Source organism: Tamandua tetradactyla, chromosome 2 (assembly GCF_023851605.1).
Source record: "Tamandua tetradactyla isolate mTamTet1 chromosome 2, mTamTet1.pri, whole genome shotgun sequence".
In the NCBI taxonomy this organism is placed as follows: Eukaryota; Metazoa; Chordata; class Mammalia; order Pilosa; family Myrmecophagidae; genus Tamandua; species Tamandua tetradactyla.
In genome coordinates, this window is record NC_135328.1 from 191,176,367 (window position 1) to 191,199,471 (window position 23,105).

A 23,105-nucleotide genomic window follows, 5' to 3' on the forward strand; every position below is an offset into this window, starting at 1 on the left:
TTCATTTAAATAGGACTTCATCATAAAATAAAAAAGACAACCTAAAGTATGAGATAAAATATTTGAAGGCCACATTTCTAATAGGGGTTTAATATCCAGAATATATAATTAAATCCTATAACACAACCACAGATAAATGAATAATCCAAATAAAAAATGGGCAAAAATCAGGAATAGTGATTTTTTCCAAAGAAGATATAAAATAGCCATAAAAGCACCTAAAAAATTTTCAAAAATCTTTAGTCATTAGGGAAATTCAAATCAAAATCATAATGAGATACCATTTCACACTGACTATAACGGTAACAATTAAAAAAATGGAAAGTAACAAATGACGGAGATGTTGTGAAGAATTAGGAACATTTGTTCTTTGGTGGGGAGGTAAAATGGTGCAGTTGCTGTGAAAAACAGTTTGGTGGTTTCCTAGAACAGTAACTATTGAATTATCATATGACCTGCTAATTCCACCTCTATACGCTAGGTGTATACACTAAATAATTAAAAGCAGGGAGTCAATCACATATTTTCACACTGATACTTATGGTGGCATTATTTATAACTGCCAAAAGATGGAAGCAAACCAAATGTCTATCAACAAATGAATGGCTAAAAAAATGTAGTACATACGTACAATGGAATATTATTCAACCATAAAAAGGAATATAGTTCTGATACATTTGACAACATTTTTAAAGACATTATGTTGAGTGAATTAAGCCAAATACAAAAAGACACATATTTTATGATCTTACAATATGAAATAATTAGAATAAGCAAATTCATAGACTCAGAAACTAGAATACCAGTTACCAGAGCCACAATAGGGATAAGAAATGGGGTCAATGTTTACTTGGTACAGTTTCTGTATGAGGTGATGGAAAAGTTTGGCACTGGATGGTAGTGATGGTAGCACAACATTGTGAATGTAATTAAACACAACTGAATTATACATTTGAATGTGATTAATAGGGGGAAATTTCAAGTTGTATTTATATTACTACAACAAAACCTAAAAACAAAGGACTATACAACACAAACTGTGAGCCCTTAAGTAAACCATGGACTATATTTAATAGTATAATTATAATATTGTTTTCATCCATTGTAATAAAGATATCATACTAATGCAAAATGTTAATAGGGAAACTGTGCATGTGGTGTGTGTGTGTGTATGGGAACTCTGTATTTTCTGCATGATTTTTCTGTAAACCTACAACTTCTCTAAAAAATAAACAAATAAATCAGTAAAAAGAAATGCCCATTAAATGAATGCCTTTCTTAAAAGGTAATGACTAGAATAGAAGGTAATATCACAATGGAATGTAAGGGGTGCTGGCCAGAGCAGCAGATCTATGTCTTGTTCTATAGATCCAGTTTTCATAATCACGCAACTAAAGACAACTGTTTTGGAGATTATTGACCAAGATTAACCTCCAAGAGAACTTATCCTACTCTTCAATAGGTTCAGCTACTAGTCTATTGGTTTTTTGTGCTAAACATCTGATTTAACATTGGTCTCATTAGATTTCATCAGGCTAGATTTACCTCATTTTTCAAGGCATCCAAATATGCTCAGTGTCTGCTTGCAACTTATTATTATTAAAAAATCAATGCCCTTCTTCAAACATTTCATAAAATATTGAGTGGTAAGAGATCAAGAACTGAACCTAATATTCTGAATAATGATAATAACAACTACATGTACATCAAACTTTGTAGGTTGTAAAGCTTTCTACCAGTTTAGGAATTCTGGAAAAATAGGAAATGAGTTTCATCTTTTATCACCTCTTCTTTATGAGCTTCTCAGTGTGATGATAAAGGACTGGGAATCTAGAGTTCTGAGCTTTGAAGTCTACACTGCTTCTCTTAGCTTTGTTGCCCATCCAGGAGTAAAGGAAAAGACTTGATGATCTCCTAAGTCATTGTATCTTCAACATTTTCTTCCCTGAATGTCTGCACAGCATAACAGTTGTCTCCATTTAACAGATCTACAGGTTTATAAAGACCTCTGTATATACTTGATGATCTCCTAAGTCATTGTATCTTCAACATTTTCTTCCCTGAATATCTACAGAGCATAACAGTTGTCTCCATTGAACAGATCTACAGGTTTATAAAGACCTTTGTATATATGAAGCTCCCCTTTTCAAGCCAAACATCCCTTGTTCTTTAAACAAAGCTCTGCTTGGTAAATCCACACTGATTCCCAGATTCCTCATATCTCCAAAGTATTCACAAAGCTTCTCACTAGTAAATAGTTTGAAAAATCCACCTTTTAATTTTCCTTTTTCCAACTGCAGCTGTTAGCACCTCAGCCATTCTCCCTGATATCTCATAGAAAACTAACAGCAGTTTAGTGGCTGCATCTGCAAGTCTTCCCCAGACTATGGGGTTCAATTCTTTCATCAGAATCTTTTTGGCTTTGCAAGAGCAGCCAGGTGCTCTTGTGCTCCCTGTTCACCAATTGTGAGTTTTCCTCTCAGCTTTTTCATCTGCACATTTGATATTCATGTCTGCCACATCTTTATTCAAGGTACCAATAAAAATGCATTATGTATGACTTTGTTTGCTCAGAAAATGATCGTGTTTTGTATATTTAGGGATGTAACAGCCTGTAAGAAAGCAAAAATTGGGGGGGGGATGTATTATTTCCTGGCAAACAACAAATCTTTGGGAAAATAATATTTTCATTTCATTTCTCTCTGTCACACCCCTCCCCATCCAAATCTCTACATCTCAATCTAGAGCACCTGGTGCTTGAACAGGTAAAGAGAAGGGGTTAAAGCTGGATGGACAGTATGCAGTCAGGCAGAAATAGCCTGGAAAAGCATGCTAAGACATACAGGCTAAATGCAGTGGGCCACAGGTAACCACTTCCAGTTTGTAATCAGAGAAATGATGCAATGGTTGCATGTTTTCTATCTTTAGTTGGCCCTGGTCAGACCAGGGGATTGTTTTCTGGATTCCCACAGGCAAAGCAGATGTACTTTGGCACTTTGCTATTTCTTTACTGATGAACAGAAGCTTTAAAGGCAGCTTTCCCCTCAAACCCTCATGTGTTTGTGTGTATGTGTGTATGAGAGAGAGAGAAATCTGTTAAAACACAGACTAAAGGGACCAACCCCCAGGATTTCTGGCTCAGGGTGTTCTAAGGTAGGGCCTGGGAATTTGCATAGCCTACAAATTCCCAGGTGATGCTGATGCTGCTGGTTAGGGACTTGAAGAACTGCTTCCTTAGACATTGCGTTTCCCTGGACTTGCTTCATGAATGAGATGCAAGCAGCAGCATGGGGCCATGAGGGGCCACTGGGAATGGACCTATCTTCTCTGCCTGTAGTGGGACCCAGAGCTTCACTTTGAATGTTTCCCAGGCATTTTCCCCTGGAAGTCCTGCCTCTACAGGATGGATTTTCACAGTTAAACCAGGGGGTATATGAGGTTATAATAATCTACAATAGATTGAAATTTCCCTTCTAATTAAATGGGCTAGTTCAAAGATGTAATGAAAATCAACTTCATCTTCCTAGGATGTTGAAATCAGCTTGGAAAATATTTAGATTATGTACCAGGTAGAATTACTAGTGGTTAAAGCTGCAAGATACAAGCAGGGGACATGAGAGAAGTATTTCTCCTTTTGTTAGGGTAATAATTGGAAACAGGTTAGATTTTCCTTAATGTAGATAAAGTTCATTTTGGAATCAGAGAGACCATGGTTTGAATAATTTTACTGCTTCTTTTTCAGTTTTCCTTGGATAAGTCATTTAGCCTCTCTGGGCTTCTGCTACTATATACATAAAGTAGGGATTATCAGGGATTTGGTTTAAGCAAGATAAAGAGCGCAAAATGCATAGCACTTTCCTATTTCATAGTAGATGTTCAACTAACGTTATTAATACCCTTTCTAGTATCTTCTTTTCTCCATATTACAGGTCATTTTTACCATTGGACATTATAATTATTTTGAAATATATCAAGGAGGAGAAAAAAAAGAATCAGGCTAGGAAGGGGAGAGACATTTTCAGAGTCAGCACCATTGCTGACAGTTTGGAGATTAAACTTTCTCCCTGGTTTGAGAGCATCCGCATGGTGATGAGAACATCTGACTGCAGAGAGAAATGGACTCTGCAGGGAGCCAGCGCACTCAGTGCTGGATGGCTTTAGGGATCTGCCTCCCGCTGAGCGGCGAGCCAGCGGTAAGCGTGGAAGACTTCAGCACCTTGGACAGGGCACCGGGGCACACATATCAGATGGGCACTCACCAGGCCTGGGTAATGATCCGTGGCAGTCTTGTTAATGGCCTTAAGGTTTCGCATACTTCTGTAATTATTCAGTCATTTGGAAGTTTTGAGTTTCTAATTATTATGCACAAATTAAAATGTCCTCTGTAATTCGGTTCCCTCCAGACCTTGAACTAGAGGTGATATGTTCTTATCGGGTTATCTTTCTGCTCAATGGTGGATGCTAGCGGTTGCAGGCACTTTTCCCATCATTTATCTGTATGTCTTACCTCCCGGGTTTCCTTCTGGCCATGAGATGTCTAAATCATCACATCAAGGTGCCCAGTGATGAATGACAGATCCTCTTCCCTCTGAGCCCAATCCCTTTAGTCCAGGGTAAGATTTCCAGCCCTGGCCACATATTAAAATGAATTTAAGAAGGAGTTCAGAACATTCAACAAAATTGATTGTAAAGATCCAGAAATGGATGCTACAATACTGTGTGGTGGTTGCACAACATTGTAAGCATAACGAACAAAGCTGAATGTGAGTATGGTTGAAAGAGGAGGGCTAGGGGCATGTATAACAACAGCAGGAAAGGTAGAGGATAAAAAATGGACTGTACAACATAGTGAAATCTAGAGTGGACAATAATGGTGATTAAGTGTACAAATATAAGAAAGTTTTTACTTGAGGGAGAACAATTGAATGTTACCATTGCAAAGTGTTAAGAAATGGGATGGTATACACCTATTCACTGTTGGTAGGGAAGTAAAAGGGTGCAGCCCCTTCAGAGAGCAAAATGATCATTCCACAGGAGCTAGATATAGGGTTGTCATATGGTCCTGCAACCCTGTTATTAAACAAAGACTTGGAAGAACTGAAAGCAGGGATATGAATAGGCATTGTATACTGATGTTTATGGTTTATTCAAGACTTGCAATAGATGGAGGTGGCCTGTTACTTCTACCAGTGATTGGAAGGGCAAACTATGGTAATATACATACGGTGGAATATTGAGCGGTTGCAGAAACGAATGAAATCATGTGGCATGCGAAAGGAATGAAATCATGTGGCATGCAACTAGGTGAATGAACCTTGGGGACATTATGTTGAGTGAAATAGGCCAGAAACAAAAGGATAATTAATGAATGGTTTCACTGGTGTGAATGAATTATAATGCGAAAACTCTAAAGAATTGAATTCAAGTGCATGGGTTGTCAGGTGATAGAAAGTGGGTAGAGATTGGATGGTCAAGGATTAAAGAGCACAGAATGTTCAAGTTGGGCTCGTTGGAAGTGTTCCCAGATTGTGGGCTTTTGCAGCAGTCACATCTATTCCTGATTTAACGGTTATTTCTAAATTTCGAAATGTATTCTTGGTATGAGTTCTTGGTATGTGACCTGGTGGTTCCCTGGAACATTGGGTATCTGTGTGACACCTGAGACTCAGAGTTGGAGTTCTGCAGCTCTGAACGTCAGCACTGTTCCACACAGCAACTGCTGAAGAGATCTAAGGAGAGACCGAACTCCAATTAGAGATGAGAATGAAATGGACCTGGTTAGGACTAGGGTGAATCAGAATGCAGGGTAAAGGAAGGTATTGACTGTATTTTAAAACTTCAACTTCTGTGAGAGGCCAAAGGAAGAGATATTTATTTGGTCCAAAATTTAAATTTTCTGTAGCACACTGTCTAATTTAACTTTTCTGATCAATTTATTTAAACAACCTAATTACATGGAACCAAGAATAGGGAATGAGATCTTCTTATTCTGTACAGGTTAACATAATACCCAGATGTATTCCAGAGTAGTGTTAGAGTAGGGCAGAAAATAAAAAAGTACTTGTGAAGACCCCTTGAGGGATTGGGGAAAAATGAGGAATTATTAAACTTGCCCACCTAGGAAATTTCTGATACTCTCTCAAGCATTATGGACTTCCAATTTAATAAGCCAGGCCCTTGACCTTGAGGCTTGCCCTTATGAAGCTTATTCCTGTAATGGCAAAGCTAGCCTGATTATAATTATGCCTAAGAGTCACCCCCAGAGAACCTCTTTTGTTGCTCAGATGTGGCCTCTTCCTTTAAGCCTACTCTTCAGATAAACTCATTGCTCACTGATTACTGGGACATGACTCCCAGGGGCACAAACCTCCCTGACAACATGGGATATAACTCCCAGGGATGAGCCTGTCTCTGGCATCGTGGGATTGAGAAAGCCTTCTTGACCAAAAGAGGGAAAAGAAATGGACCAAAGAAAAGTTGCAGGGACTTAGAGATTTCAAATACCATTGAGAGGTCATTCTGGAGTTTCCTCTTATGCAAGCTTCAGCTGGATATATGAAACTCCTATGCCAAGCCCCAACCAACACTATTCTTGAAAATCCTAGGGAGTGCTCTAGGCTCTACCTAAGTCTTTATAAAAGTTTTTTTAGTAAGTTTATTTTCCCCTGAAGATTGAAAGGAAGATCAAATGAGAGGGAGGAGGTATAACTGAGAAATTAGGATATAACAAATGACTGTGACTACTGACTCATTATATAGGTATTTCTTTTTAGTGTCTGATGTTTTAGAACAGCCAGAAGGAAATAGCTGAAGTTGTCGGACTATAATCCAGTAGCACTGGCTTTTTATAATGATTGTAAGACTATACAGTGAAAAAAAAACAGTCAGTTGCCTTTGTTTGTGTGGATCTATTTCTGGATGTTTTGTTCTGTTCCACTGATATATATATATACTGACGATACTGCACTGTCTTGTTAACTTACCTCTATTGTAAGTCTTAAAATTGGGTAGACTCCAATGCTAGTGGTTAATAAGAGGGTGGTGAAAGAGGTATGGGGTGTTTTGGGGTTTTCTTTTTTCTCCTTATTTCTTTTTCCGGAGTAAGACAAGTGTTCTAAAAATGATCATGGTGATGAATGCACAACCATATGATGATCTGTGAACCATTGATTGTATACTTTGGATGGACTGTATGGTGTGTGAATATATCTCAATAAAATTACATTTAGGAAAAAAACAAGTATCATCTGTAAAAAAAAATGACCCCAGGAGCTCTTAAAATATCTATGCAAGGCTCCACCCCAAGGGAATATGATTTAATTGGTTTTGGGTGAGGGTTGAACATCAGTATTTCTTAAAACTTCCCATGTAATTGTAACGTACAGCGAAGGTTGAGAACCACTAGTCCAGAGACATGCCTTTTTAGCTGCTAATGTTCTCTTGGAGTTGATCTCAAAATCTTACCCATGATTCTTTTGGGACATAGACTAAATCAAGTTTCTAGCTTATTGATTTCCAAACCCCAGTATTACAACCTCATTTTCTGCAAATGCAGTTTGGAGATACAGCTGTCCTGTGTATTTCTAAATGTTTAGCACAAGCCATAAATAAAATAATGTGACAATTGAAAAGAATCACACAAATGAAAATACTTAGCATTATTATATGGCAGGGAGAAACTAGAGAAAGCAAAGAAAGGGTTTTGATTCTAGTATAGACATTCTAGAGCACATTTAGTGTGATTAAATAATGTGCACATGCCCTGTGACCTGGCAATCTTACTCCTGTGTAAATACCCCCCGACGACTTCAGGCACAGGTTCATCTTGGGACATGCACAGAGATGTTGCTAGCAGCATCACTGGCAATGGCAGGTAGTTTTAGGCAATCAAAATATTTATCACTAAAAAGTATTTAAGCAAAATATAGAGGATGCTATTATGGAATACAATGCAGAAGTTAGACTAACAAAATGGGTTTATACATAGAACATGACTAGGAATATTAAAAATACTAAAGGTAGTAATGAAAATAATGAAACAGCATGATATCTGTAGCACACTGCCACTTATGTATATTTAAACAAATTCATTCACAAAGCAGTGTTAGAGAATTTTCATGGATATAGTCATATCCAAGAGCATTTACCAAAGCACACTATAGAAAGTACTTGTGGGAAATGGGACGGTGGAATGGGGATGAAGGGAAAAATCACAAAACAAAATGTATAGCAGAACCTTAAGCAGGTGGATGCTGTGAACTAAAGGGTATGCTTAGCTCAGCTCTCTGTTCCTTCCAAAGAGGGAACAAAGGAGGAAGAGAGAGGGAAAGGGAGTAAGCCCTGGCTGGCTTGCAGGTAGGAGCAGGAGGCTCTAGGGAGAAAAATGAGATCCCAGGCATCAGGAAAGAGAACTAGGAACCCTGTACTAGGCTGAAAGAAAAATCTGGCTTCATTGCTCTTTATAATGGATTGGGGGAGGAAACGAGAGGATCTTTCCAGGTTAGAAGTAAAGGCATTACAAAAGCCCCGAGATAGAGGGGGAGCAACTTAAAGGCTGAAACTGAGAAATCACATTTCCAGACCTGAAAAGTAGTTTTCTGTTGGAGAATCAGGGATGCTGCTGCTTCTCCAGGTGGGGATGGACTATATTACTCCCAACACACTGGGCACACCTGAGTTTTGGAATACGTCATTTCTAGAAAGGTAAGATGTCCCCTCATGATAGACTGACCTCATGGCTAAGGTAACCTTTTCAGATTTCTCCAGATACTGACCTAATCACTAAACCATCCAACTAATATCCATGCAGTGAGCCTCCACCATGTGCTGGACAGTGGTAGTGCAGAGAAGAATGAGACCTGTTTCTGGTTTTAGGCAGGACAGATGTGGACACCTGAAGAGCACCCTGTGCTTTGTCCTTAACACTGAGCTGAGGCTGTGCAAAATTTCTTCTCACCAAGTTGCTTTTGTAGAAAAGCATCTTCCTATAGAATGGAAACCCCAGTGATGCCCAGAAAAACACACACCTTTATAGGGGGGTTTTCCTTCTGGACTACTGATAAAAATAATGACTACATATAGCTACATACTAAGGAATCATATTTTGAGCTTGTTTTCTATTAGAGGTCTAAAAAGAATAATACAAATACCACTGACTTATAGGTGGGGACAACTTGTACATCAGCTGCAGGCCCTGCTGCAGGTAGGTTGGATCTTATAGTTTTGGGAGCCAAGGGGCTGTGAAATCAAATCTAGACCCTAAAAGGGCATGGCAGCTGGTGTTTGGGGGGAGGCCATGCTGGCTGGCCCCCTAAAAGTCAAACTGGAGAGCAATTATCCTGGTAGAGCAGCTCTTACTTTGCATTTAAGATTGTACCTCTGAAAAGGTCATGTGTAAATCAAATTTAATAAATCAAATTCAATACTTCTTACCGTGGGGAGGCTCTCTCTTCAAAGGAAGCTGTGAGTGAATCCTTTTTTTAATAGAAGTAATCAGCTCTTCATTTATCTGATTTGTAAAGTAAGATTTTATGTATCGGGCTTTCTTAAAGTGATTAGCAGAGTCTTTTGTCAGAGATGAAAAACCCAAAGCAGAATGCAGTATGTAAAAAAAAAAACAAATATACACTCATGTAATGAAAAGTTTAGGGAAACATTGGCATTAGACATGGCTGGATTCAGGACCCAAGACAATAGGATATTTTTTCCTCTAACTCTCAGATCTGCTTTTCCGTGGCTCTATTCTCAGGCTCTTCCTGGGTGAAACAGCTGCAGCATATTATCCTGCTGGGTTCAAGGCCAACAAGGAAGATTACTTGCTTCTCTTGCCTCTAGTCTCAGAAGTTGGCTCTGATTGAATCATCTGCCCATCCCTGAATAGATTAGAAGTGAGAAACTGATTAGTTTAAGCTTAGTCACTCAAACCACATGGACTAAAACTGGGGAAAAGGCACACCCCAGATGAAAATGGGGCAGTTAGAAGAGAGAGGAAATGTTGCCAGGGTAGGGTCTATAAACTCAATTCTCTTTCTCTCCCTCATTCTCATACCCAATCCATCACCAAACCTGTCTATCCTGGAAATATCTCATAAGGAATTGTCTGAGAACCACTTGCATCAGAATCATGTGGTGCTTGTTAAAATGCAGTTTTAGAGTCCTTCAGATGTAGTGAATTCCAGTATCTTGAGATAGGTCTCAGAATATGCAATTTTTTTTATCATTTCCCAGGTGATTCAAAAAAATTTTTTTTTTACTGTACACTGGCATTTAAGAACCGCTTCTCAAAGCTATTCCGTTTTTTCCATCTCCACAGTACCTGCCTTAGTTCAGGATTCACTAGTCCTCACCTGGGCTGTTTCAGCTGCCTCTCACCGGTCTACACTCTTTAGTCTCTTCTCTGTTGTGCATGGACTCCTTCCCACTATGACTGCTTTTGCTAATTGCCTGTGAAAACTCCAAACCCCAGCTCTGGTTTACTTCTCCAGTTTCCTGTCTCATGAGAGCCTCCCACTCACCCTATATTCCAGCCATTTGGAATGCCCTCTCTCATTCATTTTTAATATCCCAGGGCCTTTTCCCACACTCAGCTATACTGTATAAGATCTTCCTTCTGTCTCAATTGCCAATCCTTTCTTTATTCACCTAGGAAATTCAAACTCTGGTATTAAAACCCACCTCTACTGTCACCTCCTCTGTGTGGAACCCACTTTCCTCTCCCTGGTAGGAATTTGCTGCTGCCAACTTCCACGCCCTCCTGTCCCTGTTCTCCCACAGAACTCCACTCATATCTCTTTCATAGCAGTTTAGCACACTATATGAAATTTATCAATTTGCATGTCCATCTTTCCCTCTGGCCCAAGAAAGGACCCTGTAAATATTTGTTAAGTCTCTGGATTTAGACAATCTGGGTTTTCATCCAGCTTAAGATTCTTACAAGATGTGCAAACTTGAGCAAGTCGCTTCCTTCATAGGTTTGCGTGTTGTCAAGATAACAAACAGAAATCTCTTAGCACAGTGACTGGCCACATAATTAGTGCCCAATGAATGCTAAATTTAAAAAATTAACCTTCAAGTCAAGGAAGAAAAACCCTCAATAGTATACCTAAATTCATATTTATATAATGCTGAGCAAATATTTTTAAAACCACATTATTCAAACTAATCCTGTAATGCTGTGTTGGTCAAATCCAGAATGGGACAAATGGACTCTAGGCCTTAGATCATTTTCCTATGTCCCTGAGACCTTCGCACTCCTCTTCTATCCTTTCCTGGGCTTTGAGCAGCTTTAAGCACATCACTCTGAAATAATCACTTTTAGGTCATGGAATGCTGACACAAGAGTAATGCAGCTCCCCAAAGTGCAATTTCTCTGGATCGTAGAAATGTTTCGGCTCCATGAGGATGAAGAAGGCTCAGGGTGCCTGATGGTGGATGACCAGTTCAGGAGAGGCAGCATTGAGCTTGCATAAATGAAAGTCATTAAAGCTGCCTGACATGACAAGATTCGTTCAGGAATTGGAATGAATTGGTGATAAGTGCAGAAGAGATAAACATTTCATTTAAGTGAGCAGCAGGATGGATTTCAAGAAATTTAGCTCCTCTTCTGGTAACTACTTCCTGTTTGTTTTATAATTTGACTGAAATTGCCATTCCCCTTTATGATTGTGTGCCTTGCACTTGGCATACAAGAGGATATGTAAGAGGGTTTTCAAATGGAAGCTGGGAGAAGCATATAGACAATTCGAGAAAGAAAGACAATTAATACTTGGTAGCAAGCATGGGGAATGGTTATATGCTGCATATTTTATGTACCACTGCCATACTTGGTGCTTTGTTGTTATTCACTAATGTCAATTTCCTCTTCTCCTTCCATCCATTGTGGAGTTTAGTGAGTGGGGAAGGGAGTTGTGCGAGTGTGTACAGCAAGTGTATGTGTGTGCAAGAGGATACAATAAAAATGACTTTGCGTCTTCGTTGATTGCTCAAAATTTAGACTATAGATCATTGTGCTTATCTGATCGTGTTTGTCTGGCCAACATTTTAGACACTATTCTGGACACAGTCTTGCTTTAAGTGCAGGGAATGTGATGTTTAACAAGAAAACACAGGACAAAATCCTTGTCTTCTGGAAGCTCGTGGTTAGAAGATAAAAAAAAAACAAAAAACAGTGAACAAACAAAACCCAAGATTAGGCTCCCTTGAAGCCAGGAATTAGGTCTTAGGCATCTTTGTTTCTCTAGCATGTTTAGGTTGTTTTATGACTTTCGTAGGCCTTAAATTTAGAGGCCTGTCTTATTTAAAATCAAGCCTATTAAAATGCCACTGTCACATTAAATATAGTTCATATATAATTTATATAAAACAATATGAGTTGTGTTGAAAGGCAGTTGACAGGTTGACATAAGATTATTCTTTGTATACATACAAGTAGATGTTTGTTGATTTAATTTTGCAGTCTTTGTATTTTGGAGATGATATTAATGATTTTCAGGTCCAAAATATTTTCATAAACCCATGAAAAGCTTGTGGGTTGTGAGAACTGTTCTGATACTGCCTGATGGATTAAACTTCACACAGTACCTGCCACACAATGGGTTCTTTGTAAGTGTTTGACGAATGAATATGTGAATTAAGGAGTGAAGTTAATGAATAAGTACCACGTATTAGAGTGAGTCTAGTCCCATGAGGCAAGAGATTATTTTATGACTCGGAATTTCCTTTTGGATCCCAGTTATCATTCCTCTGAAAGCAGGGCTCACTGGTCACTAAGGGGCTATGATGGCTTGGGTCAAATATCTCCTCCACTGGAAAGATAAAAAAGCCCTCGTCATCATGGGACTTTGGCAAAAGACATGGAATGATCCAACATGCACAGAGTAAATTTAAGCATTGTGGAAGTAACAAGATACTAATTTTTTTTAACTTCTTTTACTATGAAATATAACATATGTACAAAAAAGCAATAAATCTCACAGTACATTTTAACAAGTAGTTTCAGAACAATTTTCAAAGTATGGTATGGGTTACAGTTTCCACCATTTCAGGCGTTTCCTTTTAGTTACTCTAAGACACTGAAGACAAAAAAGAAACATCAATATAGTGATTCAGTAGTCATACTCATTTGTTAAATCCTATCTTCTCTGTTACAACTCCTCCTTCTCCTTTGATCCTTCTCCCAATCTTTAGGGATATTTGGGCAATGACCATTCTAACTTCATGTTGAAAAGGAGTGTTGACATTATGGGATAGGGGATGCAACGTTTGATGTTCTTGGAGAGACTGGCAACGCTGGGTTTCAGAGCATATCTAGACTAGGAATCTATGGAGGTTATAGGTTTCTGAAACATAAACTTAGTGAGTGAAAATTTTCTAGAGTTGTAGACAGAACCATGGGTGTTCTTTCGGGTTTACAAAAATACTGTTGGTTGGGGCTTGACAAATCATGACAATTAGCAATATCTAGCTGAAGCTTGCATAAGAGTAGCCTCCAGAATAGCCTTCTCAACTCCATTTGAAATACTTTAGCCACTGATACCTTATTTTATTTTATTTCTTTTTCCCCTTTTGGTCAGGTAAGCATTGTCAATCCCACAGTGCCAGGGCCAGGCTCATCCCTGGGAGATAGAGCCCACGTTGCCAGGAAGACTCTTATGCCCCTGGACATCATGTCCCATGTAGAGGGGGAGGCAATGATTTTACTTGCAGAGTTGGGTTTAGAGAGAGGGGACACATCTATGTAACAAAAGAAGTTCTCTGGAAGTAACTCTTAGGCATAATTATAGGTAGGCTCAGCTTCTCTGTTACAGATACAAGTTTCACAAGAGCAACCCTCAAGATCAAGATCAAGATCAAGGGCTTGTCCTATTAGCTTGGGAATCCCTAATAGTTGAGAAAGCATCTGGGATTTCCCAGACGGAAAAGTTTAATAGTTCCTTTTTTTTTTTTTTTTTTTTTTTTTTTTTTACCTCTAGTCCCTCAAGAGATTTTGCTAATACATTTAATTATCTGTCCCACATACTCTGGAATGTATCCAGGCTTCACGTTAAGCTACACAGAATTACAAGCCCTCATTGCCAATTCTTGGTCCCATGTGTTTAGGTTGTTGAGCTGAACTGGCCAGACAGGTAAGTTAGATTATGTGCTACAGAAAATTTAGGTTTTGGACAAAATAAACCTCTCTTCTTTTGATCTCATACAGTAGGTGAAGTTCTAAATACAGACAATAGCATCCTTTACCCTGTATTCTGATTTACTGTAGTCCTGACCAGATCAGCTTCATTCTCATTTCTTATTGAAGCCTGCTCTTTTTTGGCTTCTTTAGCAACTGCTGTATGTAGGAATGCTGATGGCCAGAGATGAATCTGCAGACACAGGGTGAATCTCAAAACGAAGAGTCTTGAATCCATAGTAAAGAGTTGATTATTTTAGATGATGGTGAACCACTAAGGGGTTTAAAATAGGAAAATAACTTGGTCATATCTTGAGGCAGCTTAGCAGCTATGATGGATGGGCAGGAGAGAGAGCCCCTATAGGAATGTTTAAGGAAATTAAGAAAATCAAAGATAGCCTTTTATACTTACCCATGTATTCAACATTTCCAGAGGTCTTCATTCTGAATTTACTTTGGTCTAATTTCTTTTCATTCTGAAGAATTCCCTATAACATTTCTTGTAGTGTAGGTTTGCTGCTGTTGAATATTCTCAGCTTTTATTTAAGTAAAAATATCTTTATTTCACCTTTATTTTTGAAGGACATTATTGCTAGATATACAATTCTAGTCTGCAGTTTTGTTTCTTTTGCTTAATACTAATAAGAAGTTTTTCCATTCTTTTCTGGGTTTTATTGTTTTTGATAAAAAGTCAGAAAAATTTATTTGTGGGTATATGTTTTTCTCTGGCTGTATTAAAGATTTACTCTCCATTTTGTGTGCACATCGTTATGATGTTCTTTTGTGTGATTTTCTTTATAGCCATCGTGTTTTGGGTTTAGTGAGCTTCTTGAAACTGTGGGTTGATTTTTTTTTTAAATCAAATTTGAAAAAGTTTTAGCCATATGTCTTCAAGCATTTTTTCCTATCTTAGCTTTTTTTCTTCTCTCCTTCTGAGATTTCAGTTACACGTCTATTAGATCATTTTATAATATCTCGCAGGTCACTGATATTCTGTTCTGCACCTTTCTCTCTCTCTCTCTCTCTCTTTTTTTTGTTTTGTTTTTTGTTTTGCTCTGGATTTCAGTTTAAGGAATTTTCTGACATGATTTCAATCTTACTATTCCCTTCTGTTACACCGAAGCTGCTGTCAAGTTTATAACATCAACTTTTAATTTCACATAAACAGATTTTTCAGTTCTACACATTTATATTTTTTAGAGTTTCCATTTCTTTTCTGATATTCTCCTTTTCTTCACGTACTCTATTTATCTTTTTCTGCAGATCCTCTAACATGTTTACAATAATTATTTTAAAATCCTTGAATACTAATTCCAACCCTTGAGTCTTCTGTGAGTCAACTTATACTGATTGTTTTTCTCTAGATTATAGATCACATTTTCCTGCTTTTTCACACGCTGTAATTTCTGATTTTGTGCCAGATATTGCATGCAAAAATGGTGGAAATGGAAGGATAAGTTTTGGTTTGTTTTCTTTTAGTTTTCACAGAAAGAAAAATCTTTCCCTCTGTCAAGTGGCTGTCAGGTACAACTCCTATTTCACTAGGAATTGAGTTGAGGGTGGGGCTGTGCCACAGTTTTAATCAGATTGCATTCCTTTCTGGTTTCAAATGAGACTAAGGATCTCTCTCTTGGCCTCTCAGCTGAACCTTTGATCTCCCTAAGCACTGATCTCTTCAATTTTTCAAGCTTTGAGACGGAAGGGGGTTGAGTTGCAAATTTAATAACCTTGGATCACTTTTGGAGTCAAGTCCAGGAGACTTGACATCAAAATTCAAGCTCTACAATAGTGCACAAGCTTCTCTACATCTGCATTTCCACTTCTGGCGACTCAGCACAATTCTGGGGGAGGGAGCATGCAGAAATTGGGGGCAAAGTGATTGATCTTTGTGTTTGGAGCTACTCTATAGTCCAATATTTCCTGCCTTCTCATATCGTTACTTGCAAGTTGGCTTGTGTTTCCTCATCTCTAAAACATTACCTTTGTCTGTGGTGGACCTGGTTCTCTACCCATTTGCATTAAGCAGTCTCTGTTCCCAGGTCTGGAAGCTGCCACTCCTTGCTGCTCACATATGAAGGGCTCATTACTCTCTAGAATTGAATTTGTCAAGGCTTTCTGGCATCCACTACTTTTTGTTAGTCCTCTAGTTTATTTTTTGTTGGCTTCTTCCTTGTTGTTACCATGGGAATATAAGACTTTTCCATAGTTTACATACTAGCCAGAAACAAAAATGACCCCCTAGCCATTCCAGATTCTTATCTGTCCTTGATAGTATCCTTTTTTGGGGTCTCTGCTTTGAGATAGAAGGAAAGTCTATAACTCTGGATACTGGAGATCACTCCCTCCCCATCTAGAAGTCACCTAGGAAGTTCCCCCCCCCCCCAAGTTTTCCTACAAAGGCTGCTTCTTCCTTGGAGGCAGATGCTATGAAATAGGATTGGGGAGGATGAGAGTCATGAGTTCCCTCCTGCTCTTGTGCACCGAATTCCATTCCAGCTGTTGAGTATATGTAAAGAGATTGGGTATTCGATTCAGACAAATCTGAATCCCAACCATTTAATATGTGTGTGACTTTAGCCTTTGTTTGCCTCAGTTTCACCTTTTTCCAAGTTGTTCTTATTGTTTGAAATAGTTTTTCTTTTATGTCTTCACAAATTAGATTCTACTCCTCCTTCTGACCTCAACCGAAATGTCCCTGTTATAGGGAAGCCTTCCTTGATCTTCTTGACAAGGTCAAGTACACCTATTTTACATTCTCAAAGACCCAGGTACCTCTCACTGGTAGCATTTGCCACAATAACTGTATATTTATTTATGTGATTATTTGTTTAATGTCTCCTTTCAGTCTAGAATATACGCCCTTTGAGGGCAGGGGTCATGTATGGGTTCCCAGTGCCAATGCAACCTTGGCACAGGGTAGGTATTCAATGAATGAAATTTTTTTGCATGCTAATGAATGAATTTTAACACTGAGAATAATGAAGCCTACCTCTAGAGGATTGTTGTGGGGGTTAATTGAGCTAATATAAGGATACCTTAGTTTGGGTTCCCCTACCCCCACAAACAAGGATTTGTGCACAAGAAGTTTGACTATTGGGCTTATTTAGCATGGTGAAGGAGTGCAGAATGAGATAAGGGAAGAAGAAAAATCAAGAAAGGATGAGTTTATGAGCAGGTTATCCCTATAGATAACTGAAGCCCAGTTTTGTTAGGGTCCCTGAGAAGCATTGGAATTTTTCCCACTGAGAGGTGAGGAAGCTGGGTTATTTATTCACCAAGTCCCGTGTCTCATTGTTATAGGGTCACTCCTAGAGTTCTGCCGTCAGGCACTCACACTCCAGCCCTCAGAGAACATACTTAGGTAGAAGGGGGTAGGAGAGCACAGACAGGAAGGGAGAGGTTATGTGTAGGGCACCTGTCTACAGGTGACTTCTAGGGAGTTGGGGGCACTTTCCACGACTGCTTAAAGAGGAGGCGCTCCATGATTGTGCAGATTGACTCTCTGCTCCCCATTTCCCACAGCTGCATTGACCCCAACAGAATATACAGAGCTACACCAGAACCTCACTGGACCGATACTTTTATCATTGACCAAAGGAATCAGGACAGGTAGATGGGCTTGTCCTGGATCCAGGCCCCATTCTACCTGGGGAAGCTCACCTCTCAGGCTTACCTGGGAGACACTTGGGAAACACAACCAAGGCCATCTTGGTGTGAATTGTCCGGAGAGCTGTGGGTGAGCAGAAAAGCATTCAACCCTTACCTGGGGTACCCTTACATAACACTGGCCAAGGCCAGAGCTAATGACCACCCAGCGTCCAACTCCGCCAAGTCCATGTCCTGTGTCTAGTGGGTCCTTAAATGCCCATTGAACAAACACTGAATCTGTCCCAACTGAGGCCACACCAGAAGCAGGATCACCATGGTAAAAAGACACCGATATTTAGAAACATTCGTAGCAATATGAGTGATTTGTGGCACAAAGCCAACTGCTTCTCTGAGAGGTGAGAAAGGATTATTCTTATTCCCAGAATATTGAAATTAAGTTTCTTTATTTTTACAATGGGATGAGAATTTCAAGAACATTTATGCTGCCACATTTCAAACCACCTTTGTCACAAATTCTGGCTGAGCATACCCTTTTTAGACTGTAGAGAGCTGATTCAGCCTTCCATCTGAAAAAGGAGTGAATGAGTAAATGAGAGAGAGGAAGAGGAAGAGGGAGAGAGAAAGAGATAAGAAGAAAGAGGGACAGAAGGAGGGAGGGACTGGGTAGAGAGGGAGGGAGGAAGGGGGGAGAGAGAGAGAAGGGAGGGAGAGAGAAGGAGAGAGATAGGGGAAAGAACTTCTTTCTCCTAGCTTTGCAAACATTAAGGTTATATTTTCATAACCACTGTATGTTCCCAGTCCCGGAGTTCATGTGTATTTCTCTTTGACTAAGAAAGATTTCATGTTTCCTGTCTTGCTTGCCCCTTCTCCTCTAGTGGCTTCTCCTCAGCTTTTATACCTCTGTGTTCCTCTCTGCCTCCCTGCCCACCTCCCTTCTAAGCCCTTCTCTCAGCGTGTTTATCTCCCTGTCACTCCCTTTTTGCCTCCGTTTTTTTCTCTCTACCTCTAGTGCTGTTTTCCTCTCCTCTCACATCTTTTGGCATCTGTCTTTCTGTGGTTCGCCATTCTCTCTACTTCTGTCCTCCCCTTTCCTCTCCTCCCGATTTCTATTCTCTCCCTGTCATGCTCTCACTCCTGTTCTCTCTCACACACGCTCACAATTTCTTAAAAAACAATAACTACAAAGATATTTTTAACTTTATCAGAAGGGGAGTGAAAATGAAATATCTTTAATACCTTCCCTGTTAAAAAAAAAAAAAAGAAAAAGTCTAAACTATCTTGCTTCCTCCTTCTGCAGCCCCGGGTGGGGCCCTCTAAGGACCAGCGACCCTAGTAGGAAAAGCGTACTGTACCGAACTATTCCTTGCCTGGACTTGACTGGTCTTCTCAGTGTATGACATTTTCAGGAGTGCCCACTCTGTCCCAGGCTCTGCCCAAGCTGTCAGCAGCCCCTGAGCCCAGCAACCCTAAGAAGCCAGCTCAGTGGACAGGGCTTACCAGGGATGTCCTTGGAGGTGGCCCATGTGGATGAGATTCCCCAAAGACCTAGGAATCCTTGCCTCGCTCAGTTCCGCAGGGCAGCAGCACATGCTACAAGGGTTGGTTTGGGCAAAAATACTGAGTTAAATGAGTTGTTTCAAATTAGTTGTGGTACCTCTGCCTGCCATTCTGCATTTAAGTCCATTACTACCTCCTCTAGCAAGTGGCAGGCATATTCTTTTCTACCTTGGTGCCTTGACTTTCTCAATTGTAAAAGGAAAACAACACCTACCTGGAAGTGTTGTTCTGGGGGCTGGATGGAGCATGGATGTAGGGCAGTTAGCAGAGTGTGTACAGCTAATCCACGAGCCCAATGAAGCCAGCACTGCTCTGTCTACTGCACACAGTGGTTTTGGGTGTGAAATGAGCTGCCCATCGAGAATGTGCCTTGAAAAAGTACCAGGTGCTATACATATGTTTATTCTTCTTCTTAAGAAAATAATTTTAATAACTAAGACTTATTGAGCATTTACAATAATACATTTTAAAAACCCTCTGAGATAGGGATTATCACTCTTCTACAGATGAGAAAATGGGGTCACAGAGAAGTTAAATGATGACCCAGTCGCACATAAAAGCAATAAAATTGGTCATTTATTAAATGCTTACTGTGTGCCACACAGCATATTCAGGACCTTATATGCATTATCTTATTTAATTTGCATAAGCACATGAGGCAGTTATTATTTCTATTTTTTTTTTTTGGATGAGAAAACTGAAACTTGAGAAGTTAAGTGATTTGCTCATGCTCACAGTGCCAGAGACAGTCTGTCAGATGCCAATGCTTGTTCTTGAAACCTTACAGCTACCTAAGGGTAAACCCAAGTCTTCTCTTTTTTTCCTGTCTATTTTATACTGTGCCATGGAGTGGGGGAGGTTCCTGAGGCCAGGGCAGTTGGCACCCTCATCTGTTATGCTTGAAGCAGGGAATACAAGCTCTTCTCTTTCGTTCTCCTTTCATTCCCTGCTCCATTCCTCTTGCTCCTTCCTTTTCTTCCTCTCCATATACTTCCTCTTATTCTGCCCCCGTTTCTTTTCCTCCTCCCCTTTTCTTTCCTAACCTCCACCTCCCTCCTCCCTTCTTCCCTTTCCTACCTCAGACTTTGCTTCTCTCTTTCCTCTGCTTTTCTCTCTGTTCAATCTCCCTTACCTTCCCCCCTCCCAACCCCCCTGCCCCCTTCCCTCATTGCCTGCTTCCCCCAGCCAGCCTTCTCCTCCTCCACTAACTCCAGTGCACTGCTGCCTGCTGTTGCCATGGAAACACCGCAGCCAGTGTTCCAGCCTTTTCCTGGATTTCAGCTGGCCTAAGACCAATAAGGGGGCCTAATGAAGTGGCCCCAGCATTTCCTTCCTCTGCTGTCTCTCGTAGGAACCCCACAATCCCCCTGCGCCCTGCAAAGGCCTGCACTATCTATTCTTGAAGGGTTAAAGGCAGAAATTTAAAGAGCTGTGAAGAGCTCAAGGGCAGGCTTGGGTTCTGGTGCGGTCAGAAGTCACCTTCCCCAACACTATCAACCCGCAGGCTCAAAAGACTCTACTGAGCACAAATCTGTGTAAAAAGAATCACCCCCATTACCCAACTATGCACCGTGCACAGAGGTCTCCATAAAGCTGATCTGTGTCAGCCCCACTGATGACTCAAGTTGTGGCCAAATGCTTTATCTGATGGCCTTATGGCTTGGTGAAAGATGCTGCAGCCAGAATTCAGGGATCTTTGCCTGGTCCCCACTTTTGCTGGCTAAGCAGGAGCTTTACCTGTTTACCCTACAAGTTTCCAGGACACCATGGGAGCCAAAGGCACAGGGCTGTGTGAGCTCTGATGGCCTCTCCCTCTTGTCTCTCTACAGGAAAGCCCTATATATGGTCTCTTCTCCAGGGAAGAAGAGTTCCTACTTGGGCTTATTCTCTGCACTTACTGGAGCTGCCTTCCACCTTCTCCCACCATGAAGGGAAACTCAAAGACCTTGACTGCTTTCTCACCTTCCTCCGTGTCCCTGAGCCCTTTGTGGCTTCATTATTTTGATTTTAATTTAGAAAACATATTTAGATCACCAAATATGTACAAAAATGCATTAGGTTGGCATAAGGCCCATCTTTACAACCAAATATATTATTATTTGATTATCCTCCTCTTTTCTCATTCTATTAGAGTGGAGATTTTCTGGTCTATCCCCTGCTCCTGGGACTGCGTCTGTATTAGTCAGCTTTTGCTTTGGCAGCAACCCTTGCCCCCTCCTACCGAATCTCAATGGCTTACATCAACCATCTATTTCCTGCTCGTCTTATGTGAGAGTGGCTAATCAGCAATAGCTATGTGGGGTCTTCTGGGCCCTGCCAGGTGTGGCTCACCCCCCAGGGTCTTAGGCTGAAAAGACTAACTCCATCTGTAGCATGTTATTCTCATAGCAGGGGGCACAAGCTCAAAGGGGCAGAGCAAAACTATGCAAGCACATTGAAAGCTCCTACTCAGATGTGGCGTAACTCATGGCTGTGGACACATCACTGGCCAAAACAAGTCACATGGCCCCAAGTGAAGTCAACAGGGCAGGGTACAAACTGCCTACAGGGAAACATGACAAGGGCAAGGAGAGAACAATCACCAGCAAAGAATAGAAGGTACTAAAATGTCTAAACAGTCTCATAGTGGAAACAACCTAGAACATGTCTCAGTTTTTTGAACTCTTATCTGAAAGAACAAAAGTGTGTGCGAGCTTGGAATCAGAGAGATGTGAGTTCAAACTCAAGTTTCTTTGTTTACTAGTTCTATGACCTCAGGCCAGTTGGTTAACCTCTCTGAGCCTCTGCATATGTAGAAGTTGTGTGCTGGTTTGAATCTCTTGTGGACCCCAGAAAAGCCATGTCCTTTAATCCTCATTCAGTATTGCTGGGTGGGAGTTTTTTGATTGTTCCCATGGAGATGTGACCCATCCAGTCGTGGGTGGTAACTTTTGATTAGATAGGTTCCAATCAAGGTGGATTGCTTACTGGAGCCTTTTAAAAGGGAACCATTTTGGAAAAAGCTGCAGGGTCATGAGAACCATGAGAACCCATGCAGCCAGAGACCTTTGGAGATGAAGAAGAAAAATTCTCCCTGAGGAGCTTCATGAAGCAAGAAGCAGGATGAGAAAGCTAGCAGGCTTTGCCATGTGTTCTTCCAGCTGAGAGAGAAACCCTGAATGTCATCGGCCTTCTTGAACCAAGGTATCTTTCCCCGGATTCTTTAGATTGGACATTTCTATAGACTTGCTTTAATTTGGACAATTTCACAGCCTTAGAACTGTAAATTTGTAACATAACAAATTCCCCTTTTTAAAAGCTGCTCCATGCCTTGTATATTGCATTCCAGCAGCTAGGAAACTAGAACAAGTTGTGAAGTAGGAATAATAATATGGATTTCAAGTGGTCATTATAAGGATTACATGAAAAACCATTTATATAGTGCTTAGAACATAGTAGAAACTCAATGAATCACAGCTATTATCATTATTAGTACATAGAAATGAATAAATAGTCGTTGGTTAAAATAAATAACCTGATTATAAGCCGGCCATCTACTGCTTTTCTTCACTTGTCCTATCTGGTCATGATGCTTGCTGACACAGGGAACAATAATGATAGCTCATACTGATTGGTACATAGTCCTTACCACCTGTGAGGCACTATTTAAAGTACTTTATATATACTTACTCATTTATTTTTCACAAGCCTATGGAATATGACTACTATTATACATATATTACAGATGGTGGAACTGAAGCACAGACAAAATGTTAAACGGTTTATGCATGGT

At 40.1% G+C, this 23,105-nt stretch overlaps 1 long non-coding RNA gene across 1 annotated transcript; it reads right to left on the reverse strand.

Moving 5' to 3' along the window:
- Positions 1–9,653: 9,653 nt before the first annotated feature.
- LOC143663882 (uncharacterized) lies at positions 9,654–20,471 on the reverse strand. Its single transcript, XR_013166218.1, has 5 exons — positions 20,411–20,471; positions 19,548–19,702; positions 19,274–19,366; positions 17,841–17,897; positions 9,654–9,872 (listed from the first exon to the last, which is right to left on the reverse strand). It is a non-coding gene; the product is annotated as an uncharacterized LOC143663882 (long non-coding RNA).
- Between the last annotated feature and the right edge of the window lie 2,634 nt (positions 20,472–23,105).